The 22,581-nt window shown below is 50.0% G+C and overlaps 1 pseudogene across 1 annotated transcript in view; it reads right to left on the reverse strand.

The window, feature by feature from the left end:
• Positions 1-989: 989 nt before the first annotated feature.
• LOC308607665 (myosin-13-like) overlaps positions 990-22,581 on the reverse strand; it is a 39,223-nt pseudogene continuing 17,631 nt past the window's right edge. The window contains exons 13-26 of the transcript in view: positions 21,057-21,130; positions 20,874-20,961; positions 18,465-18,582; positions 16,738-16,861; positions 15,519-15,655; positions 13,321-13,580; positions 10,997-11,232; positions 8,801-8,926; positions 8,285-8,410; positions 7,439-7,642; positions 5,265-5,363; positions 5,075-5,170; positions 3,308-3,442; positions 990-1,154 (exon numbers count right to left, since the gene is read on the reverse strand). The product of the transcript in view is annotated as a myosin-13-like (transcript). The remainder of the gene's footprint in view (positions 1,155-3,307; positions 3,443-5,074; positions 5,171-5,264; positions 5,364-7,438; positions 7,643-8,284; positions 8,411-8,800; positions 8,927-10,996; positions 11,233-13,320; positions 13,581-15,518; positions 15,656-16,737; positions 16,862-18,464; positions 18,583-20,873; positions 20,962-21,056; positions 21,131-22,581) is intronic.

Genomic DNA, 22,581 nt, shown 5'->3' on the forward strand with positions numbered 1-22,581 from the left:
AAGGTTGGCCCCAGGGCTCTCACCACGAAAGCCCACGCCCACACAGAGGGAAAGGCCCCTGTGTGAGATGCTGTGCTGTACGGTGAGTCTGAAGAGCTGCCATGTCAGCTCCTCCTCAGCCTTGGAAAAGCCACCGTCCACCTGCAACCCCATTAGAAAATGAAGGTATTAATATCTGCCTGACCTCCTGACGGGCTTGTTGGGAGGCCAGGATGGAAAAGAGGAAGACAGTCCCATAAATACTCAGCATCATACAAAATTGTTCATGTATTTGAAATTGTATTACTTTTATTGGGAGGGCGATGCAGTAGGGTGGCAGAGATGTAGGATTAGGATCTGGTATCTGGGGACTTTGAGAACAGCCTTGGTTTTCTTGTCTGTAAAATTGAGGAGATTGAAGAGATCATTTTTTTTTTTAGCTTTTAAAAATTATTTATTTATTTATTTATTTATTTATTTTATTTTTGTCTGTGTTGGGTCTTTGTTTCTGTGCAAGGGCTTTCTCTAGTTGCGGCGAGCGGGGGGCCAGTCTTTTTTTTTTTTTTTTTTGCGGTACACGGGCCTCTCACTGTTGTGACCTCTCCTGCTGCAGAGCACAGGCTCCGGACGCACAGGCTCCGGACACACAGGCTCAGCGACCATGGCTCACCGGTCCAGCCGCTCCACAGCATGTGGGATCCTCCTGGACCAGGGCACGAACCCGTGTCCCCTGCATCGGCAGGCGGACTCTCAACCACTGCGCCACCAGGGAAGCCCAGGGGCCACTCTTTATCACAGTGCGCAGGCCTCTCACTGTCGCGGCCTCTCTTGTTGTGGAGCACAGGCTCCAGACATGCAGGCTCAGTAGTTGTGGCTCACGGGCTTAGTTGCTCCGCGGCATGTGGGATCTTCCTGGACCAGGGCCCGAACCCCTGTCCCTGCATTGGCAGGCAGATTCTCAACCACTGCACCACCAGGGAAGCCCGAAGAGATCATTTTCAATGACTCTTTCAGTCCTCAAGTTTAGCCATGATGATGGTGAGTGTGGTGATGATAGGGGTGATGATGGTGAGGATGACGATGAGGAGGATGTTGATGATAGCGCTGATGATAAGCATGGTGAAGATCATGTTAGTGATGATGATGGTGATGATGGTGATGGTGACGTCAGACACCTGAGATCACCCGACCTCAGAATCATTTCCTGCCACCACTACTGGTTCCACCCATCCTTAACTTCCAGCCCCACTGTGTCAAAGGCACAGGGTTGGGCTGGTGATGAGATGGAAAGGAGGATCTAGAAGGCCGAAGAGAAGGGACGATCTAAGATGTAAGAGGAGAGTGCATCTCAGTGCCTGGTACATAGTAAGCCAGAAACCCTGCACCCCTTGCCAACACCCCAACCCCCCACCTGTCCCAGGGAAGCTGTGATGTTTATTGGTATCTCTGCCTTACAGAATAAGGAAATTGAGGCTCAGACCGTTAGTCTTTTTTTTTTTTTAAATAAATTTATTTATTTATTTATTTTTGGTTGCACTGGGTCTCCATTGCGGTGCATGGGCTTCCTCTAGTTGCGGTGAGCAGGGGCTGCTCTTCGTTGCGGTGCGTTATCTTCTCATTGCGGTGGCTTCTCTTGTTGTGGAACATGGGCTCTAGGCGCGTGGGCTTCAGTAGTTGTGGCTCGTGGGCTCTAGAGCACAGGCTCAGTAGCTGTGGTGCACGGGCTTAGTTGCTCCGCGGCATGTGGGATCTTCCCGGACCAGGGATTGAACCCGTGTCCCCTGCATTGGCAGGCGGATTCTTAACCACTGCGCCACCAGGGAAGCCCCCAGACCGTTAGTCTTAAGTTGCCCAAGGCCACACAGTTGGTATGTGATAATATTGGGATTCCATCCAGGTTTGCTGGAACCCAAAGTCCATGCCCCTGACCACACGGGTCAGTCTGACCATTGAGGCAACTCAGGTTCAGAGAATGTATGCGGCCAACCCAGGCCACACAGCTGTTGCTACTGAGTGGTCAGGCCGAGGCTCAGATTTAGTCTTGGCTTCTGATCCTGTCCTTGTTTGTCCTGCTGCTTTACTACCCTTCAGGGTACGCAAACCAACATAATCACACTCAGCAAGACCTGGTTGGGATCTGGGAGTGACCCTGAGACTAGCTGCGCCCCTCACCCTTGGCTCAAGCACCACGGGGAGGATCCATGTGCGTGGAGAGGAGGGACCCGAAGGAGGGGCAGGGCTTGCAGGATAGGCCAGCCCCTAGGCAGTCCTTCCCGAAGCATCTGTCCTCCCAGGAATGCATCCCAGGCTCAGGAGAGCCTACAGCCTCCAAAGACGTTCTGGGAGCTGTGGGTGGTGTGAGAGGAGTGGAGACATGGCCGCTGGGGTGGGGGGGGGGACGGGATGGAAAAGCAGAGCTGCTTGGTGGAAAGAGCCCTGCTTGGGGGGCCTGGGATCTTGGGGTCTAGTCTCCCACCACCCTGGACAACTACAGTCAGGGTGCTTCGTCTACCTGGGTCCAGTTTCCCTGTCTGTAAATTTAGGGGAACTGAACTGGACAGACTTCTGAGTTCGTAGGCGGAAAAAGGGGTATGATTATCTGAAAGGGTTTTTCTTTTTACCTGCTGGGGAGCTGGTGACATATCTCGCTACGGGTTGGATTTCCACCTTTTTCCTTCTCGGGGCCAGGAGGGTCTGCTTTCAGATCCCTTACTTTCTTTCCAGTTTACAAAGAGACGAATCTGAAAACCACCCCACGGAGGAGGAATGGACCGTGATGATAAACACGGCAGAGCCAGGGATCCGAGTAGCCAGCAGAACTTATTTCTCACACCTTCTCTCCGTTTTCCCGAGGTGTCCCATGGCGACGGGCATTGGGAAGGGCTCATTCTTCCATCTTCTGGGGGAGAAAAAGAATTGTACACAGGAAATGAGTCAAACCAAAGGTGAGGCTGGGCACTGTCTGCAAGTGGGGGCAGCTGGAGATGCTGGAGCCTCAGAAAAATATTCAGGTGTGGCTTTATCTCCCTTCACGCGTTGTGAAAACAAACCAGTCAAGCTCCCAGAGTTGGGGTGAATCCCCCCAAAAGCAGGGGCTTCTTGGGCAGCGCCTCTTGCAACATGGAGGGGCGGGGATGATAGGGTGGTCTGGCCCCTGGTCCCGCACTGCTCCTGTGAGCCTGGAACCACGGGGTCCAGGCTAAAGCAGTGACTTTTGTGGATGCACGACCAGCAGCGGGAAAGGTGTACTGACAGGCACCCTCCAAACTCTGCTGGGTGCTGCCTGGTCCTGGGTCCTAGGACGTCTGGGGAGGAAGTCTGTTCTCACCTGGGCCCCCATGTCCCGGCTCTTGGCCCGCAGCTTGTTGACGTGGGACTCGGCGATGTCTGCCCGTTCCTCGGCCTCCTCCAGCCCGTGCTGGACCCTCCGGCACCTGGACAGCTGCATGTTGGCCTTCTCTTCCTGAACGGAAGGTGGAGGGGGCAGGAGGCTGAGGAAATCCCTCATTCTGGCGCTGAGGCCCCTGGTCCCTGATGGCCTCTGGGGAACTGCGGAACCAGGAGAGCTTGGGCCCCCAATTCCCTGGCGGCAGCGGAGGGAAAGCTGAGCTCTGCAGCGGTGAAGACGATGCCCCCTGGCTCCTGTGTGCACTGCCTGGTTACCTTGCGGGTCTGCTGCCCCCCAGGATGCCTGCATGCTCCCCTGCACCCCACCTCTCTGCCATCCCCCCAACCCCGGAGCTCTTGGGAGGAAATCCAAGTGTCCCAAGGCATGTGGAGCTGTCAGAGACCAAAGGTCCAGCCCCCACCCCTAATGCCACCCATGACCTGCTCCCCGTACTGTCTGCCTGCAGCCCAGGCATTGTATAAGTCTGAGGTCCATCCAAGGGTTTCTGATGAAGGTGGCCTCCCGGGGCCCCTCCAGCCTGGCCAGTCCTGCTGCAACTGTACTGATCCTCCCCCAACTTAACCAGTTCAGATCTGCTTCCCAGAGGTCAGGACAGAAGCACCAGGCTCTTGGGCGGGGAGTAAAAAGGACAGGGGAGAAGCCACATCCTCAGTCATTTATCCAGGCCAGAATCCCGCAGGTTTTGTTCCTCAGGACACTAGTCCTGGTGGAGGCTCTGCCTCCAGTACAAAGATGCCAAGGTCCAACACAGGGTAGGAAATGCTACAATCCAGAACGCCTTTTCCACTATGGAGTCCATCCCGTATTACCTGCAAAATCTGAGAAATCCTTGAAGTAAAGCCACCCGTCGTCCAACTTTGCGTAACCCAGAGTTTCCCAAACGATTTCTTTTCTGTAAAATACCTCACAGTCCCCACACCTGCTGCCCCAGCTTCCTGCTATTAACATCCTCCAGACCTAGTGTCTCCAGAAGATATTTGGGAAATGTTGGTTTCAGCCCAAACTATTTCCTCACTGTTGGTTTCACCTGTTTGCTCAAGGGCGGATCAGAAAGGATGAACTGGGGGCTTCCCTGGTGGTGCAGAGGTTGAGAGTCCGCCTGCCAATGCACGGGACACGGGTTCGTGCCCCGGTCCGGGAAGCTCCCACATGCCGCAGAGCGGCTGGGCCTGTGAGCCATCGCCGCTGAGTCTGCACGTCCCGAGCCTGTGCTCCGCAATGGGAGAAGCCACAACAGTGACAGGCCCGCGTACCGGAAAAAAAAAAAAAAAAAGGATGAACTGGAAGGGGGGAGCTAGGGAGGCCAGGGAAGGATGGAGGTGGTAGAAGCCAGGGCCAGGGCTGAGATGGGATCATGTGAATTAAGGCCAGGTGTTCAAGGTTAGCTCACAGGGGCAGGGAATTCTGAGTAAATTGGGGGTGGGTGGAGTCAGCCAGTGGGTGGGATTAAAGCCAGGTGGGCTGAGGGAAGGGATGGAGGGGCGGGGCCAGGACTAATGAGGCAGGAGGCCCAGGGAAGGGGGAGGTGGGGCAGGTTTGCATAACGCAGACAGGGCGGGCGTCCTGAGCTTGGGTTTATAGCCTGCAAATGAAAACTCAGGCCTCAGCGGCACGGGCGCTGTGAAACAGCTGACGGACTCCTGCTCAGGGCCGGGACGCCCCCCCAACCCAGGACCCCCTACTCACGGCCTCCTCCGCCTGCTTCCTGGAAGCCTTCACTTTGGCCTGCAGCTTGCCCACCAGGTCCTGGAGCCTGAGTATGTTCTTGCGGTCCTCCTCGGCCTGCCAACACAGCGTCGGTGCCAGGGCCCCAGACCCCCTCCCCCGCTGCTTCTGCCGGGTCTGATCCAAGGGATGCAGGAGAGCCGTTGCCTACCTGGTAAGTCATTTCCTTGACCTTCCGTTCGTATCTGTGCGCGCCCTTCAGGGCCTCGGCTCCCCTCTTCTGCTCAGCCTCTAACCCGCTATCTAACTCCTGCACCCAGAAGAGAACACAGAGGTCAGGTTACGCCTCCCAGGCTTTTCTCACCCACTCATGTGCCGGTGGTTTTAGGGTAAACTCAAGATGCTCTACTTATGTTTTGCGCAGATGTCTCCTCGTAGGGCTCAGGAACACATGTGGTTCCCAAGGCCGCCACTAGTCCGTGCCGTGGCTTTGTGCAAATGACAACGAGACGCCGTCTTTGGGCAAGAGCAGCCCCGGGTGCACGCGCCTTGCCTAGTGGACTAGGCTTTGCAAAAAAGTGACGCCTCCTCTGGGGCCATGAAGCTCGGTGAGGGCTTTTTGATCAAGGAAGGTGGCAGGGGTCATGGAGAGAACCTGGGCCAGGTAAAGTCAAAGGTGTGTTTCGGCCCCCCGGTCCAGCTGATCGATCCAAAGTAAGTCCGTTGTCATCACTGAGTGAGTTTCTGTGTATTTAGAATGGTGATGATAATTCCTGCCCAAACTGCCTTGACTGTGGGGATCAAATGAGACAACGTCTGTGCAAGTATTTTTTGATGATAAAGCACTACACAGGTATTGTTGATTTCATAGGTGTGTCTGCCTTTCCTGAAGTTGTGAGGGGGCAGGACAGCCACTGAGAGTGCAGGTCACCACCTGGGGCCCGATTCCTCAATCCAGAGAGAGCCCAGTGGTGGAGGTGGCAGCCAGTCACTGGGCATCCCAGTAGCCACAGAGAGGGCGGCTCTGGGCCTGCAGACTCACTGGATCAACCTTGAAATCTACCAGTGGAACAGGCAGCTCTGGGCACTGTTCCAGAGAAGACCCCACCCACCGGCCCCGGGAAGCTGTCTTCCATCAGCTTCTCTGGGAATTCTCTCTAGGCCTCTGCAAGTTTAATGGAACTAAGATAACTGGGCAGCCGGGGGTTGGAGGACAGTCAAGGTGCCTCACCACGACAGAGGGGAGGTTGGCGGAGGGTTCCCTGCCAACCCAGGAATCAGAGTATCAAAGGGGGTGGCGTGGGATCTAATTCCTCCGTCCAGCGAGGGGTTCGTGTGAAGGACAAGCCCAAGTTTGTTTTAATAGAAGAGGACTGGGAATAATTTAAAATAAGCATTTAAAGAATTTGGGGAGGAGCTCTGACTTCCCTGGTTTTTACTTTTGTTACTCATGTGTCTACAGCCTTGTAGTTTTTAGCCAAATAATTGTTTCACATTTAAAGTGTACAAGTGCCGGTGACCACATCCCTGGGAGGCTGGCGTGAAGAATGTGTTTGGGTCTTTCCTGCCGGGAGAAGTTGTTTCCTTCTCTTCTCCTCCCCTTCATCCTCTTTCCCTCTTTCATGCCCCTTCTCTGGGGGACAACAAAGACAGTTTAACATCCTCCTCCTCCGAGCCCTTCTCCAAACTGCAAATGGGTAATGCAGCCTGTTTAAAAAAACAACTAAAACAAACCATCCAGGGTCTAACGGGAAAAGCAAGGGGTATAGGAAACAAAGGGAACCACCAGCAAAGAAACTAAAAACTACAAAATACGCTCCCAGGTAAAGAAAAATCAGGACTGTTCTGCGTGTGGATCGCACTTTGCTGGCGAGTTAGCCTGGGGGAAGCGCCAATCACCCTGCATTTAGGGTGGAGTGAGAAAGGCAGCAGAATTGCAAGTTGTGTTTCGGCATTAGGAAATCTGGGAAGGGAATGAGATCCCGGAATGGGAAGGCAAGGGAGACTGCATATCTTATGTAGGATGGGCCATTGTTTATCAAAGTGGAGCTTGGTCCAAAATGTAAATTACACCAAAATGTGTAATCTCATGATTGTAAAGTATGTTTCCCCCTCCATTTATGTAGATCTGAATCTGTATAAAAACAGAATGTGAACATTTGAAATGTCATTACGTTGTAGGTATCGAGGGATACGCATTCGAAAGTGGGTTTGTGTGTGTCTTGGGGCGTAGGGACCGGAGAGGGAGAAGTAGGGGGGACATGTGGCTCACAGGGAGTTTCACAAGTGGTCCTCAAACTGAACCAGAGTCGACTCAGTGCCCAAATCCCCGCCACCTAAGTTTCTGGACTGTGGTTCTGCCAGAGGCAGCTGACCTGGTGTCACTCTGGGAGGGAGAGTCCTCTCCCGCCACCCTACCCGCGCCTCCAGCTTCTGGATCTGCTTCTTCCCGCCCTTCAGGGCCAGCTGCTCAGCCTCGTCCAGGCGGTGCTGCAGGTCCTTCACCGTCTGCTCCAGGTTCTCCTTCATCCGCTCCAGGTGCGCGCTGGTGTCCTGCTCCTTCTTCAGCTCCTCGGCCATCATGGCCGCCTGGTTAAGTTCACAGGAGGCATCAGTGGGCCACCCAGCCCTCCTATGCGGGCACACGGAGGATGCTGTGAGGCTGGTACTAGGCATGCTGATGCTTTCCTCCTTCCCGCAGCCACCACTGATTCTGCATGGCTCCCCTCCCACTTGGCCTTTGCCGAGGCTCCATCTCCTTCCGTCTCTCCAGGAAGCCACCACTCACTGAATGCAGGGGTGAGGAGAGGAAACCTACTTGCAGGTCCTGGCTGAAGCCCCTTTCTTTCTTTTTTTTTTTTTTTGGTAATTAACTCTTTTTTTAATTAATTAATTTATTTTTGCTGTGTTGCGTCTTCGTTTCTGTGCGAGGGCTTTCTCTAGTTGTGGCAAGCAGGGGCCACTCTTCATCGTGGTGCGCGGGCCTCTCGCTATCACGGCCTCTCTTGTTGCAGAGCACAGGCTCCAGACGCACAGGCTCAGTAGCTGTGGCTCACGGGCCTAGCTGCTCCGTGGCATGTGGGGCCCTCCCAGACCAGGGCTAGAACCCATGTCCCCTGCATTGGCAGGCAGATTCTCAACCACTGCGCCACCAGGGAAGCCCCTAGAAGCCCCTAGAAGCCCCTTTCTTATCTCCAGACAGCATCTCTGATAAGAAAGAATGGAGCTCACATCCGTGATGGCCTTCTTGGCCTTCTCCTCTGCATTTTTGGACTCCTGGGGAGAGTTCTCCACCTCTGCCTGGCATTGGGCTATGTCAGCTTCCAGTTTTTTCTTGCTATTTATCAGGCACATGTTCTACAAGAAAAATTAGATAAGAGGTTCGGGCTACATTTGGACACTGACAACGATTGGAAGGGAGAGGGTTGGGTGGGGAAAGAAGTCAATCTTGAGAATGTTCCATTTCTTATTTTTCACACAGGTGAAAAAAAATTAAAAAGACTTTCATTTTTGATAGGACAGATATCCCAAAACAGGCCCAGGAATTGTACATAAAAGAACTGAGTAAATGATAAATGTGGACATTCAAATATTTGAGGAAGGATAGATTATTTAGTTAAAGGTGCTAGAACAAGGAAATTGTTGACATAACTGTGAAATGAAAAATAATTCTCATGATCAAAACATTGTACATAGAGTTCTTAGGACGATGACAAACGAGAAAACATCTGCAATGTGCACACTGACTTTGTCTTCTTCAACCTGAAGATCATCCAATGTTTGCTGTTGGGCTTCCTGCAGAGATTTCTTCTCTTTGGTCAGTTTGGAAATGTTTTCTTCAAGCGCTGTCATTATTTCTGAAAGATTCTTTGCCTAAGAGAATATCAACACCAATTGAAAGTTCAAACAATTAAACCAGAAGCTTCTGGCAAAGGCTATTGATTCTTTTTTTTCCTTTTCTTTGACTTTTTTGTTTTTTGGCTACTGCTTCTTTGCCTCCCCAGCAGGTGCTCACTGTGTTGGCTGCACCATCCTGAAATTGGCAGCCTCTGGGTTTTTTCAATCCTCACTGGCCTATCACAGAGCCTCAAACCCTCCCCATAAGGCGGATTCCTTTAAAGAGGGTGTTATAAGGTACAAGGAAGGACACTGATAAATGCAAATATGCGGCCTCTGGAAGGAACACAACAGTCTGTATTCATCGCAGTACATCCATGGGGATTTGTTTATTAGCTGACCCGGGGTTTAGAATGAGGCAGGAAGGGGAAGGACAGGCATGAGGTGCTGTGCAGGAAGATCCAGAACAGGAGTCCTGTGTGTCAGGAAGCAGGACAACGGCACCAACCGCAGAGACTTTAAGGCATTAAATTGAACTATTTTCCATGTATGACACTCTGCCAGATCAGAGCTTGGTAATTTCTGACCTATGGGCCGAATCTGGCCACATAATAGTTTACAACTTTTGAATAAAAGTTGAAAGAACATGAGATTTCACATAAAATCTGGGATGTCTGGTTTCTCAAGGAAAATTGGAAGCTCTGGCAGTGCTGGAGTCACATTGCCACCGGGCACTATCTGGCTGGCGCTGGGCCCTGGCTGCCACCTGGGGGCAGGGCAAGTGCTCTCCAGTTCGCCGCAGTCCCCACCCCTCCCTATCACCTCCCTATCAACGCCCGACTGTCTGTCCCACAATGACGCGGGTCATCTCACACCTGGCCAAGCTCATCCTTGCCTCTGTCTCACTGGCAACCATTATGATGTGAATCGTGGATTGTGTTTTTCATTTATTTTTGTGAAGTGTGTGTTATTTTGTGTGCGTGTGATTTTAGTCTACATAAATGGTACCATGCTGTATATTTCTTTTTCTTCCTTTGTCCTCTTTTACATCCATCTTGTTGCCCTGATGACTGTGTAATGTACCCTGCCATGTGTCCTCTGCCCCGCACCTCTCCATCCCTCCAGGGTGGACCCCAATCTTGCCTCCAGCACCCCCCACCACAAGCCACACTGCCACGGACATCCTCATACATGTCCCCTCGTGGACCTGGCAGAAGAATTCCCTGGTCTGTATACCCAGGAGCAGAATCACTGGGTTGAAGGATGTGTGGATTAGTTTTTTTAATTAAATTTATTTAGTTATTTATTTTTGGCTGCGTCGGGTCTTCATTGCTGTGCACGGGCTTTCTCTAGTTGCGGCTTGCAGGGGCTACTCTTTGTTGTGGTGCACGGGCTTCTCATTGCGGTGGCTTCTCTTTGTTGCAGAGCACAGACTCCAGGTGCAGGGGTACAGTAGTTGTGGCATGCGGACTCAGTAGTTGTGGCACGCGGGCTTCAGTAGTTGTGGCTTGCGGACTGTAGAGCGCAGGCTCAGTAGTTGTGGCGCACGGGCTTAGTTGCTCCGCGGCCTGTGGGATCTTCCCAGACCAGGGCTCGAACCTGTGTCCCCTGCATTGGCAGGTGGATTCGTAACCACTGCACCACCAGGGAAGTCTGGATGTGTGGATTCTTAATTCGACTAAGAATTTCCAGACGGCGTTCCCGAAGGCTGCATCAGTCTACACTCTGCCAGTAATGCACGAGGGTCCCTGTGCCTCTAACCTCCCTGCCAATCCCTGGTGTGGTCCAGCTTTCTGCCTTCTTCACCACCTGCTTCCCTTATCATCTGCCTGGCCCTGTAGGCACATTTGTCGACTCCCCCTGTGCCACATGCTTCTCCTGAAGCATCTCTTGGCTTGTGGAGGAAGGGTTAGGGCTAGAAGTTTGTGGTGCAACCAGGCAGGCAGCCAGAGTGGGGAAGAGCCCATGGGGTCGAGAACAGGGCAGAGGCGGACTCGTTGGGAAGTAACCACCCGTCCACTGGCTCCCCTCTCACTTCTGGACAATGTTGGGTGAACGGGCTCCTTCCCCGCCTGTCTGGTCCTGGCGGGGGCTGGGCGTGCTCACCTTGTTCTCTGTGGCGTGCTTCTCCTTCTCCACCTCGGTCAGGGTCAGCTCCAGGTCGTCAGTGTCTCTTTTGAGGGAGGAGCATTTATCTTCCAGGTTCCTCTTCTTGGCAACCAGTTCAGAATTCATTCCCCACTCCTCTTCCAGCCTCTCGTTTAGCTCCTTCACTTTGGCCTCCAGCTGAATCTTGCTTTTGATGAGCCCCTCGCACCGTTCCTCGGCATCCATCAGGCTTTCTGTTTCCTGAAAGAACCAGATCGTTATGTCTTTTAAAAAATTGAATTTATTGACGTATAGTTGATTTACAGTGTCATGTTAGTGTCTGCTGTACAGCAAAGTGATTCAGTTATACATGTATATTCTTTTTCATATTCTTTTCCGTTATGGTTTATTACCGGATATTGAATATAGTTCCCTGTGCTATACAGTAGGGCCTTGTTGTTTACAGATTGTTATTTTTTGATCAGCCTCTTGACCAACCCCAGAAGGGAAGGGCTTTGCCCTCCAAAAGGCCATTATCTGTACCCAAGTCAAGGAATGAGTCATGGCCACACACACACTTGCACATATATATCATCCAAGTCCTTTTTTTTTTTTTTTTTGCGGTACGCGGGCCTCTCACTGTTGTGGCCTCTCCCGTTGCAGAGCACAGGCTAAGGACGCGCAGGCTCAGCAGCCATGGCTCACGGGCCCAGCCGCTCCGCGGCATGTGGGATCCTCCCGGACCGGGGCATGAACCCGTGTCCCCTGCATCGGCAGGCGGACTCTCAACCACTGCACCACCCGGGAAGCCCCCAAGTCCTTTTTTTATTAACCACTAAGGATGTCATCTACTTAATAGAAAATCACCTAAGCTAATCTCAAGCAAAGGCGTTCATGGCATTCATAAAGCCTCTGCAAATTTGCCACGTTTGGACCCCCAGCCATTTTACTCTTCCTTCTGCCAGGAGTTGAAAAACAACTCATCTGCCCTGTGCTTTCACAAGCTAACTAATAGTTCCCACACATGACTACCTTTTTAGACTCTCAGCAGAAAAGTGCACCCTGTGTCTCCTCAGCCCTGCCTCCTCAAGCCACAGAACTGAAAACTCCAAATAGACAAAACTAGGTGATTTTGTCATCACTTAATACATACATGTCCCAGAAGACTCTGTAATGAGTCTCTTGGAGTGGCCAGGATTAGCTGATTGTGCTCTTAAACGTAATGGGACTGTGTCTTCTCCTACCAGAGTATTGTAAGAACTGGACACACATTTCGAGGTAAAGGATGAAAAGAGTCTGGCGAGAATAGCCTCTGTGTTTGTTGAACGTGTGCTGTGTGCTGGCATTGTACAAGCATGAACTCACCTGATCTTCCCAACAACGCTGCAAGGTGGCTACTATTGCTGTGCCCATTTTATAGAAAACTGAGGCACAAAAAGGATGTCACCTGCCGAAGGTCACACAGCTCCCAAGTGGGGGATCTGGGATGTAAACCCAGAGATCTGATTCCAAAACTGTTTCCTGCCTGCTGTGCTTGGGAAAGGGTTCCTAACAGCTGCACGTACTGACTGGGAAAGTGAAAAGGGGAGCAGTAAAAGACAAGCAGTAAAATGTTGGGGGTTTATTAAAAAGGGCAAACGTTAAATGTCTTAACTCTGTGAAAAGAGACCATTATGCTGCCAGAGTGTTACCTACTGGTTGTATGGTTTCATTTTCCCTATTTCTTTGATAAAAAACGCATATCTTTAAAGCATTTTTATTTTATTTTATATTTGTTGTAAAGGAAATGAACAGTAATTTATGAATTACATATATATAAAGCATTTTTAGAGTATAATTATTTTCTTGAAAATCTTGTATAGAAAATTACTCTTTCTACATTGAATTGAATGACTTAATTTTAAAATTTTATTTATTTATTTACTGCAAGCCACACTGTGCAGCTTGCAGGATCTCAGTTCCCCGACCAGCGATCGAACCCAGGCTACGGCATTGAAAGCCCGGAATCCTAACCACTAGGCAACCAGGGAACTTCCAGTGATTTCTTTTTATTTAGTTTTTAAAAAGACCTGGTGCATTCTTGACAGCTTTTTATGCTGATGACAGACACAACCCCTCATGCTCACAGCAAAATACATCTTGCTCCACTATGGAAGCAAGGGAGAAATCAGAGTGAGCAGAAATCACTTTGCAGATGTGTTTTCCACAGTATTCTGGGTCCACTAAGCCGGGCTGGCCTCCTTCCCTGGCAGGGTAGTCATGCAATACTCTGTAGGCCCACTGAGTGGCACCACTGTCTCTTGAATAGACACTGGTGGGGCCTCCTGGTCTCAGGGAGATACTTCCAGACTGGACGTGCAGCTGGAGGTCATTATTTTCCTGCCGCAGGGACACCATTTTCTCCTCCAGTTCCTTCCGATGAGCCTCAGATGTGGCCAGTTCTTCCTTGGCCCTCTCAAACTTTTCCTTCACGGTGGCCATCTCCTTCTCGGCCTCTGCCCTCTTCAGCAGGGGCTTGATCTTGAAGAACAGGTTCATCCAGGGCCAGTGCTTGACGTTCATAAAAGATCGGATGTCGTACTGGATGCAGAAGATGGAGTCCCTGTGCATCATTAGGACTGGGGTTAATGGACCATAGCAAGACCCAGTCTCCACTCCCCTGCCCCCCAGGCTCCATGACCTTCACCCTTCCCGGCCAGGTGGGAAGGAGGTACAGCCAAGCTGTGCAGATCCTATGGACTCCAGAGTCCCTTCTGCAAATGAAGAGCAGAGGAAACAGCACATGCAAATTTGGGAGGTGAGCAAGGGTCCAGGGCCACTGAGGGTCTCCCATCCACCTGGCTTCCACCCCCACTACCCTGCTGAAAATGCTCAGCCTAAGGTTGTCAGTGGCCTCTAATTACAATGTGATGAGCTTCTTTCATTCCTGTGTAATTGGGTCTTTCTCCCACATTTGAGTTGTTAACTCTCACCTTTTTTTTTTAATGAATTTTTATCGGAGTATAGTTGATTTACAATGTTGTGTTAGTTTCTGCTGTATAGCAAAGTGAATCAGTTATACATATACATATATCCACTCTTTTTTAGATTCTTTTCCCATATAGGTCATTATAGAGTACTGAGTAGAGTTCCCCATGCTATACAGTAGGTTCTTATTAGTTATCTATTTTATAATACATAGTAGTGTGTATATGTCAATCCCAATCCTTCTGCCCTTGATTCCCTGATAAGACAGTTTTCCTGTTTCACTATGTTTTGCCATATGGGCTCCTGCTTCCTGCTGAAGTGTTGGTGTCTACCTAGGACCTGTCTCCAGCCCACTGGTCACCTCCCAGACTCTTGCCTTTCTAGGACTGATCTTTTTTCCGAACTTAGACTGTAGCCTACGTCCCAGTGACACCGACACTGTTTCCTAATCTTCATCCTCCACAGCTTTGTATCAAATGCACGTGAACCTGAAAACTTGCTTTTCTTTCCATTAAACTGGTCCCTTCTCTGAGATTTTTTTCGTTTCCATGCTGGCTTCCTTTCCCTTCACCGGGACAGATGCCTGGGAGGTATTCTTGACTAATCTGTAATGGTGGCGCGTTATGGCAACGACAGCGGTAGAGCTTTGTGGGATATCGGGGAATCGGGAGAAGGTACTTCCATCAATTTCCCCTCTTCCTGACATTCCCACACAGGACCAGCCACCAGAGCTGCTGTTCCTCCTGTTGAATTACTGAAGGAATAAGGCCCTTCAGGCTTTCTTCAGTGCCTCCCCTCCTGTCCCCCATGATCTGTTTCCTAATTCAGGTCCTTGTCATCTTTTATTTGGACTTCTGCTACAGCCTGGTCTTGGCCCCTCTTGTGCCCTCAGGCCTGCTCTTCTTGTAGCTGCCAGAGCAACCTGTGTGTGTGTGTGTGTGTGTGTGTGTGTGTTTGGCCGCGCCGTGCAGCACACGGGATCTTAGTTCCCCGACCAGGGATTGAACCCATGGTCCCTGCAGTGGAAGTGCGGAGTCTTAACCACTGGACCACCAGGGAAGTCCTCCAGAGTGACCGCTCTGAGCTATAAACCTGATCCTCTCACTCGTCTCCTCCATGGCTCCCCATCAACTACAAGATTTAACCTGGGCTCTTTAATGTGGCATGTGGGGACCTCCATTCCTCGCCCCAGTCACGTGACCTGCTTGTCGGTCTCCTTCCCCCCAGGCCACCTTTTCTCAGGCCATGCAAAGCCTCCTTCAGAAAGTTCTTTCTTGCTGACCCCTTCATGCCAACCCCAACGAGTCCCGCCCGCCCCGAATATAACTGACATTGCGCTTGTCATAGGCGTTAAAACTAGCCACGCACGTGTCTGCTTCCTGCTCCTCCACGGGTTCCTGGAGGCCAGGGCTCATTTCTGCATCCCCAGTGCCAAGCAGAGGCCCCAGCACAGAACTGCAGCTCAGTAAATGTGGGTTAAAGGGGTGACCGAGTAAATTAATATCCCCAGACAAGAGCAGGAAGCCATAGTCTGCTCCAAGGAAAAGGGCGGGGAGGTGAGAGTCTGCGTCATCTCCTCTCCATCATCTTCTTGAACTCCACCCGCATCAGGTACCTCTGGCACAAGGCCTGCGTGTGTGCCATCAGGGTCACCAGCTTCTCATCCCTCATTTCCTCCAAGAGTCCCAGGAACCCAGCTTTGAAAAACACCTGTGTTAGAGGAGAGATGAGCCCTGCTTCATCCTCAGCAGGGGCCCTCGAGGGAGGCTGTCTCTGCCCAACCCCAGCCCGTGGCCTTCAGAGCCCTGGGTTGGCACCAGCAGCCATCTGGCACTCAGGACTTGGTTTTTGGAGGCTCTGCTCTCCACAGGAGCCCCTCTTGGGTCCTGTTCCAAGTATGTTCCAGGCCCCCCCCAGCCCATGTAGACTGATTCTGATGGAGTTCACGTGCAGGAAGCAAGGATGAGGCGGGAAAGTAACTACAGGTGCAGCTGGGCCCAGATGGGGAGAGACTCACAGACACCTCTGCCACCCTGTCCTCCTGTCTCTGCCCATCTGAGGAGGCTGGTCCCACCCTTGGGGCCCTTCCCCGCACTGCTCACACCTGCAGGGCTTCCTCTGCCCCTGTGGTGTTTCAAGGAAACAGGGCACCCTTGGGGGCAGCAGGATCTTTCCTGAGGCAATGATGTTCCCCGACCCCAGCCTGGCCCTCTTCTGGACATACAGCTTTGGAGTCAGGCCAGGATTTGCAGCTGGCCTTTGTCACCCACTATCCACGTGACCTTGAGCAAGTTTCTTGTCCTCTGGGGGCCTCCCAGTAACCCCATGAAGTAAGTACCACCCTTATCACCATCAGGTTATTGGGTGGATTCGGTGAAATGTGTATAGAAGGCATGCGACAGGCCTCAACGCACATGTGCTCAAAAATGGCAATCATGTTTATTGGTTATAATTCTTCTCAAGTCCTCTCTGTCCCTGGAACTCTTCCCTACACTTTCTGATCTCTTGGGCTCCTTCTCCCCTTTAGGAGCGCTCTTTCTCTGCTCCCCATTGCTTTCTTCTGTTGCTGGTAGGGCTCTGGCTTCCAATTAAGCCTCTAGACCCTTAAAACCAGCACAGACACAGAGCTTCCTATACCTGGACACAGAGTTCCATTGGCCGGGGCTACTGGGCAAGAGATGGTCAGGCTGACCGGAATGGGAAAGAGACCCATTTCCTCCCATCAGCTCACGAGCGGCCCAGGGCTGGGGGTTACCCGGGGTGGGGGTTGTCCCAGCCCCACCTGTGCTCACCTTGGTGTAGCTGAACCTGTACTGCTCTCGGTCCACATTGATGGAGTTCAGAAGCTTCTCGGAAGCGTTTTTGCTATCAATGAACTGCCCTTCTGGGATGGCGCTGGCATTGAGGATCCGGTGCCTGATGAGGGAGGGTGGGGTTCAGTTCAGTTTTGGGGCCTGGGTGTGAGCGGTCTGGAGGAGGGCCTCTGGCCGCATAGCCCTGGGCAGAGCCAGGAGGGTCCTCAGCCCTGCGGTTCCCTGAGGTGCTGCCTTTTCCTGCTTCTCCCTGCTCCCGCCCAGGGGCCTCAGAGCCCTGAGGGGGCCCAGCCCAGTCACTCTGCGGTGACCCAGGCCGGAGAGGCCGCAGCCTCCCCTGTCGCACGGGTAAGCCTGGGGCGGGAGGAGGTGGCATCCCTTGGACCCGGGATGGAGCCTGGGAGGCAGCTGAGGGGAAGGGCTGTGCCAGCAGCTGGCCCAGCACACGGGAGCCAAGGAGATGCCTGACCCTCACTGGCTCCCTGCACTGGGCGGCCAGGTCAGGACTGGCATCTACCTAGATCCCCCCACTGGCTTGGCAGTGCTGGCGACGGTAGAGGTTTCAGCTGAGGGACAACACTTCCCAGATGGATTCATCTCCTGAGAAAGGCTCCACACGTGAGACCAGGGCTTCTAGAACCTTCTCCTGCTTTAGCCTTAGGAGGAAATGGAATATTATACAGCGACTAGTCTGGCAGAGGGGAATCTAGGGGTTGATTTTAGGCAAGCGGGCTGTGGCAGGAGGGAGAGAAACAGAATGGAAGGAAGGCCTGCTGGGTGCATGGCTGGAATGGTGCTTTCAGAGGAAATGGTTCTTACCTGACTTAAAAGAGCCTTGAAATCAGCTGTGACCTGCAGGTTAACGGTCATTCTAGAGGGTCCTCTTCCCGCCACTCCCCTGGACCAGGCCTGGACCTATGGGCCCAGATGGCAGCTGGGAAGAGAGCCCTGGTCTAGAGCAAGGGGTCTCAGCTGGGGGCAATTTGGCCCCCAGGGGACACTGGGCAATGTCTGGGGGTTGTGGAGGTATGGTTGCTACGGGCAACTGTGGGCAGAAGCCAGGGATGCTGCTAAAATGGTTGAATACACGGGACAGCCCCCATAGTAAAGGATCGTTTAACCCCAAATGTCCATAGTGTAGGGGCTGAGAAGCCCTGGTCTGGAGTCACAGTCAGGCGAGAGTGGTCTGGGAGCTGACCTTGGAATCACTTGGGGCCGGCCTAGCCCTCTGCATAGGGTCATCTCCCCAGCGAAAGAATCCCAGCTTAGGGTCGGGAGTGGGCAGGGATAGTTAGGGAGTTTGGGATTGACACGTACACACTGCTATATATAAAACAGATAACCAACAAGGACCTACTGTATAGCACAGGGAACTCTGCTCAATATTATGAAACAACCTAAATGGGAAAAGAATTTGAAAAAGAACAGATACATGTATAACTGAATCACTTTGCTGTACACCTGAAACTAACACCACATTGTTAATTACCCATGCTCCAATATGAAATAAAAAGTTAAAAAAATATAACCGAAAAAACGAAGAAATAAAAGATCTCACTAAGGTTATTAAAAAAAAAAAAAAGTCAAGAATCCCAGGGAAACCCTGGGAGGCTTGTGAGCTCACCAAACACCCAGCTCCAGGAGTGCCTGTGGAGAATGCAAGAGGTACCCTCAAAAGGAGAGAGCTTCAAAGACAGGTGACCTACTGCTGTTTGAAGTCAACATAGAGGATCCGGCTGGGGAACCCTTTCCTGCAAATCAGCATGCCCTCCAGGACCCCGTTACAGCACAGCTGGTGCAGGACCAAGTGGTGGTCCATCACGCCTGGGGAGAGAATGGCCCGGGGCGTGTTTGGCTTTTTCCTTGTTTCCTTTGGCTGTCTGGGCACGATGAGACACCCCAACATGCCCAGACTTGAGTGGCAAGGTTTGAGGCCAGTTCCTTTCCAGAGGGATGGGGATGGAGGCTGGACCCTGCCTACAATCCCACAGTAGAAATAGTCTCAATGCCTTGGGGAGACTCTAGCACCCCGTAACCATGGGACTAAAAACCAAAATATTAATCTTTGCCCTGTTCATGGCCCTTGACTGTGATGAAGATGGAATGGTTGTCTCCATCTAGAAATGCGTCTCATAATTATTATTATTCTTAAGATTATAATAGTCATATTATTACTATAATTGACCGCCACCATTTACTGAGTGTTCACACTGTGTTTGGCCCTATTTTCTTTCATTTTGTTTTCTTTCATTTTATTTTATTAGTCCCTTGGTGGCCTAATAAATAATCAGTTGTAAGAGTTTCATGGGAATACACAAAGAAGTCTTCTCTATCATGAGAGTATTGTGTTTGAGATCTATCGATCAAACTGACCATATAATTTGTTATATTGCATGCACTCTGACATATTTTGTCTACCTCATTAATCATGAACTGACAGAGTTTATTTAAATTCACCTACGACTATTGCTGTACTGCTATCTACCAGCATTTAAAAGACATTGAGGGGCTTCCCTGGTGGCGCAGTGGTTGAGAGTCCGCCTGCCAATGCAGGGGACAAGGGTTCGTGCCCCGGTCCGGGAAGATCCCACATGCCGCGGAGCGGCTGGGCCCGTGAGCCACAACTACTGAGCCTGCGCGTCTGGAGCCTTGCTCTGCAACAAGAGAGGCCGCGATAGTGAGAGGCCCGCACACCGCGATGAAGAGTGGCCCCCGCCCGCCACAACTAGAGAAAGCCCTCGCGCAGAAACGAAGACCCAACACAGGCAAAAATAAATAAATAAATAAATTTAAAAAAAAATAAAATAAAATAAAAGACATTGAGGTGTAATTGGCATATAACATTTTACTAGTTTCAGGTGTACAACATGTTGATTCAGTATGTGTATATATTGTGAGATGATCACCATGATAAGTCTGGTTAACCTCCGTCAACATACATAGTTACAGTTTTTTTGTTCTTGTGATGGGACCTGTTTCAAATGCTTTAAGTGTCCTGGCTTATTTAATTCTCACAACAGCCCTCTAAGGCGGGTTAAATGAGTTAATATTTACAAAATGCGTCAACACTTTATAAGCGCTCACTCAATAAATAAATGAATTAATAACTAAGTGAATGCATAAAGAAAATGCCGTTTTAATCCTCCTTTTATAGACCAGAAAGCTAAAGGACTCAGCTTGGTCCCTTGGGCAGTAATAGGTGGAGCTGGGATCTTTTCCTTGATCATCTAATTCCTCTGCTGTCCTGTAACATTGCTGAAGCAGGACCTTGATGCCAGAAGCCCAGCCTTTGGGATTCAACAGCTTGGCTGGTCAGAGAGCTGCCTCGTAGCCACAGTCTGTGTGATGGTTTGTTCTTTCCTTTGTGGCAGATGGCCCTGAAACTCAGCCATACTTGTGAATCCAGGATTGTTGATGGTTAAAGGTCTACTGTACCACATGGTGTTCTATGTCTATATATCTGGTCTCAGACTCTTAGTTTTCTCATTTATAAAATGGAGATGATTATGCTTATCTTGCAGTGAGCTGCTGTAAACAGTAGAGATAACCTCATAATGGGACTGCATTAGGCTCAGAAAACCGTTGTTATTGATGCTGTTTTTATTATGGAACACCTAAGCTGATTATTTGCCAAATGTAGTGGCTCTTCACTTTGGGGGGAAAGGTTTTTAAGAATCTTATGAAAGGTATGGATTTAATGTACCTATATATGTAGATAATATTTTGGATATAATTTCATAGTAGGGTTGCCAGATAAAATATGCCCAGGATGCCCAGTTGAATTTGAATTTCAGAGAAACAGTAAATACTTTTTTTTTTTTTTTAGTATAAGTACATCCCAAATATTGCATGGGTCATATTTATACTAAGAAATTTTTCATTGTCTCACCTGAAATTCTAATTTAATGGGGCGTCTCGTGGTTTTAATTTGCTAAATCTGGCAGCCCTATTTCATAGACTGAGAAGTGATAAAGGCTATCGTAATCCTGTCCTCAGGGAAACACACATTCACGTGCACACAGACACATGTACATACTCACGTGTGCACCCATACCCACACCCACAGAATTTTGCATACATTTCAGGGAGTCCTGTTCTGATGGATTCTTACTCACCAGGAGTCTTGGTCTCATTGGGAATCAGACGTCGCACAAAGTGAGGATGAGTGCTTCTTAAACTGGCCCTCAGTTTGTTTACATTTTCCTGGGACACAAACCAGAAGAAGCACATTTACCTCAGCAAACGCCGTTGCACTGGGCAGAAATACAACCAAATGTGGAAGTTGCCAAAAAACAAACCCTGAACACAGCGGACACGGTCTGGAAAGAGGAGCCCTTCTTCTTCCCACCCTTCTTGCTCACCCCGGCGTCGCCTGGAGACGGACACAGAGGGTGTGTCCGGTGAGTCCTGAGGACACAGGGGTGGCCTTTCCTACCCACCTGCCCCACCAGTTTTATTGAGATGTAACTGACATATAACACTGTATATGTTTAAGGTGTACAACATAACGATTTGATATATGTATATATTGCAAAATGAACACAGCATTAAGGCTACTTAACCTCTATCCCTTGACTTAGTTACAGTTTCTTGTGATGAGAGCTTTTAAGCTCTACTCTCTTAACAACTTTCAAATATACAACACAGTGAAATTAACTACAGTTACCATGCTGTACTTTACAACCACAGAACTTATTTATGTCATAACTAGAAGTCTGTACCTTTTAACCCCTTTCACCCAATTTTCCCACCTCTCACCTGCCACCTCTGGCAACCGCAGATCTGATCTCTGTTTCTATGAGTTTGGTTTTTTAAGATTCCCCATACATGTGAGATTATACAGGATCTGTCTTTCTGTGTCTGATTTATTTCACAGAGCATAATGCCCTCAAGGTCCATTGTTGCCAATGGCAAGATTTCATTCTTTTCTATGGCTGAATAATATTCCATTATATATGACCTCTTCTTTATCCATTTATCCATCAATGGACACTTAGATCGTTTCCATGTCTTGGCTATTCTAAATAATGCTGCAATGAACATGGGGGTATCTCTTTGGGATAGTAATTTCATTTCCTTTGGGTATATACCCAGAAGTGGAATTGCTGGATCATATGGTAGTTTTATTTTTAATTTTTAAAGGAATCTCCATACTGTTTTCTGTAGTGGCTGCGCAAATTTACATATCCACTAACAGTGCCCCGTTTTGTCAGTGGTGGCCTTTCTAAACCACTTCCTCCAAACCCTGAAGTGAGAGTTTGGTTTTCTTTTGACATCGGAGAGCTGAGGGTTTTTTGGTTTGTTCATTTCTGTATTCTGATTCTTAAAATTCCTCCAAACTACTCAGATTTGGGAACACTGATTTTTATCACTGTGGGAACGGAGTGGGGTGGGATATGGGTGGCATTTAACTGGGAGTATAATTTAGACTCTCGGTATCCAAGGAGAATCTTTTCTTTTAGACATCAGACATGAAATCCAGCTGAATAGTTGACAAGATTGAGGTCTTCCTCTTGGTGAGTGTGGTTTCTTTCATGAGTGTCCCTTTTAAAAATTCTTGAGTCCCTGTTTATCTCTTCATGAGGAAGTAACTGAAAGTAATACAACTGAAGTTTCTCAGAATATTCTACAAGTCAGTTTTTTTCTTGTCTAGAAGGAACAACCCAGCTTAATGTGACATCAGTGATATTGGGTCTACTTTTTCTGAATGGCTCAATTTCAGATTTAGCTTCTGATATGTGATCAAGATTCAGCCCTTGGGGAAATTTCATTTCCCCCACCCTCCTCTCACTCCACCCTCTTTGTCCCCAGGGTCTAGCATGA

This window comes from Mesoplodon bidens (assembly GCF_964165515.1).
Source record: "Mesoplodon bidens genome assembly, chromosome: 19".
In the NCBI taxonomy this organism is placed as follows: Eukaryota; Metazoa; Chordata; class Mammalia; order Artiodactyla; family Ziphiidae; genus Mesoplodon; species Mesoplodon bidens.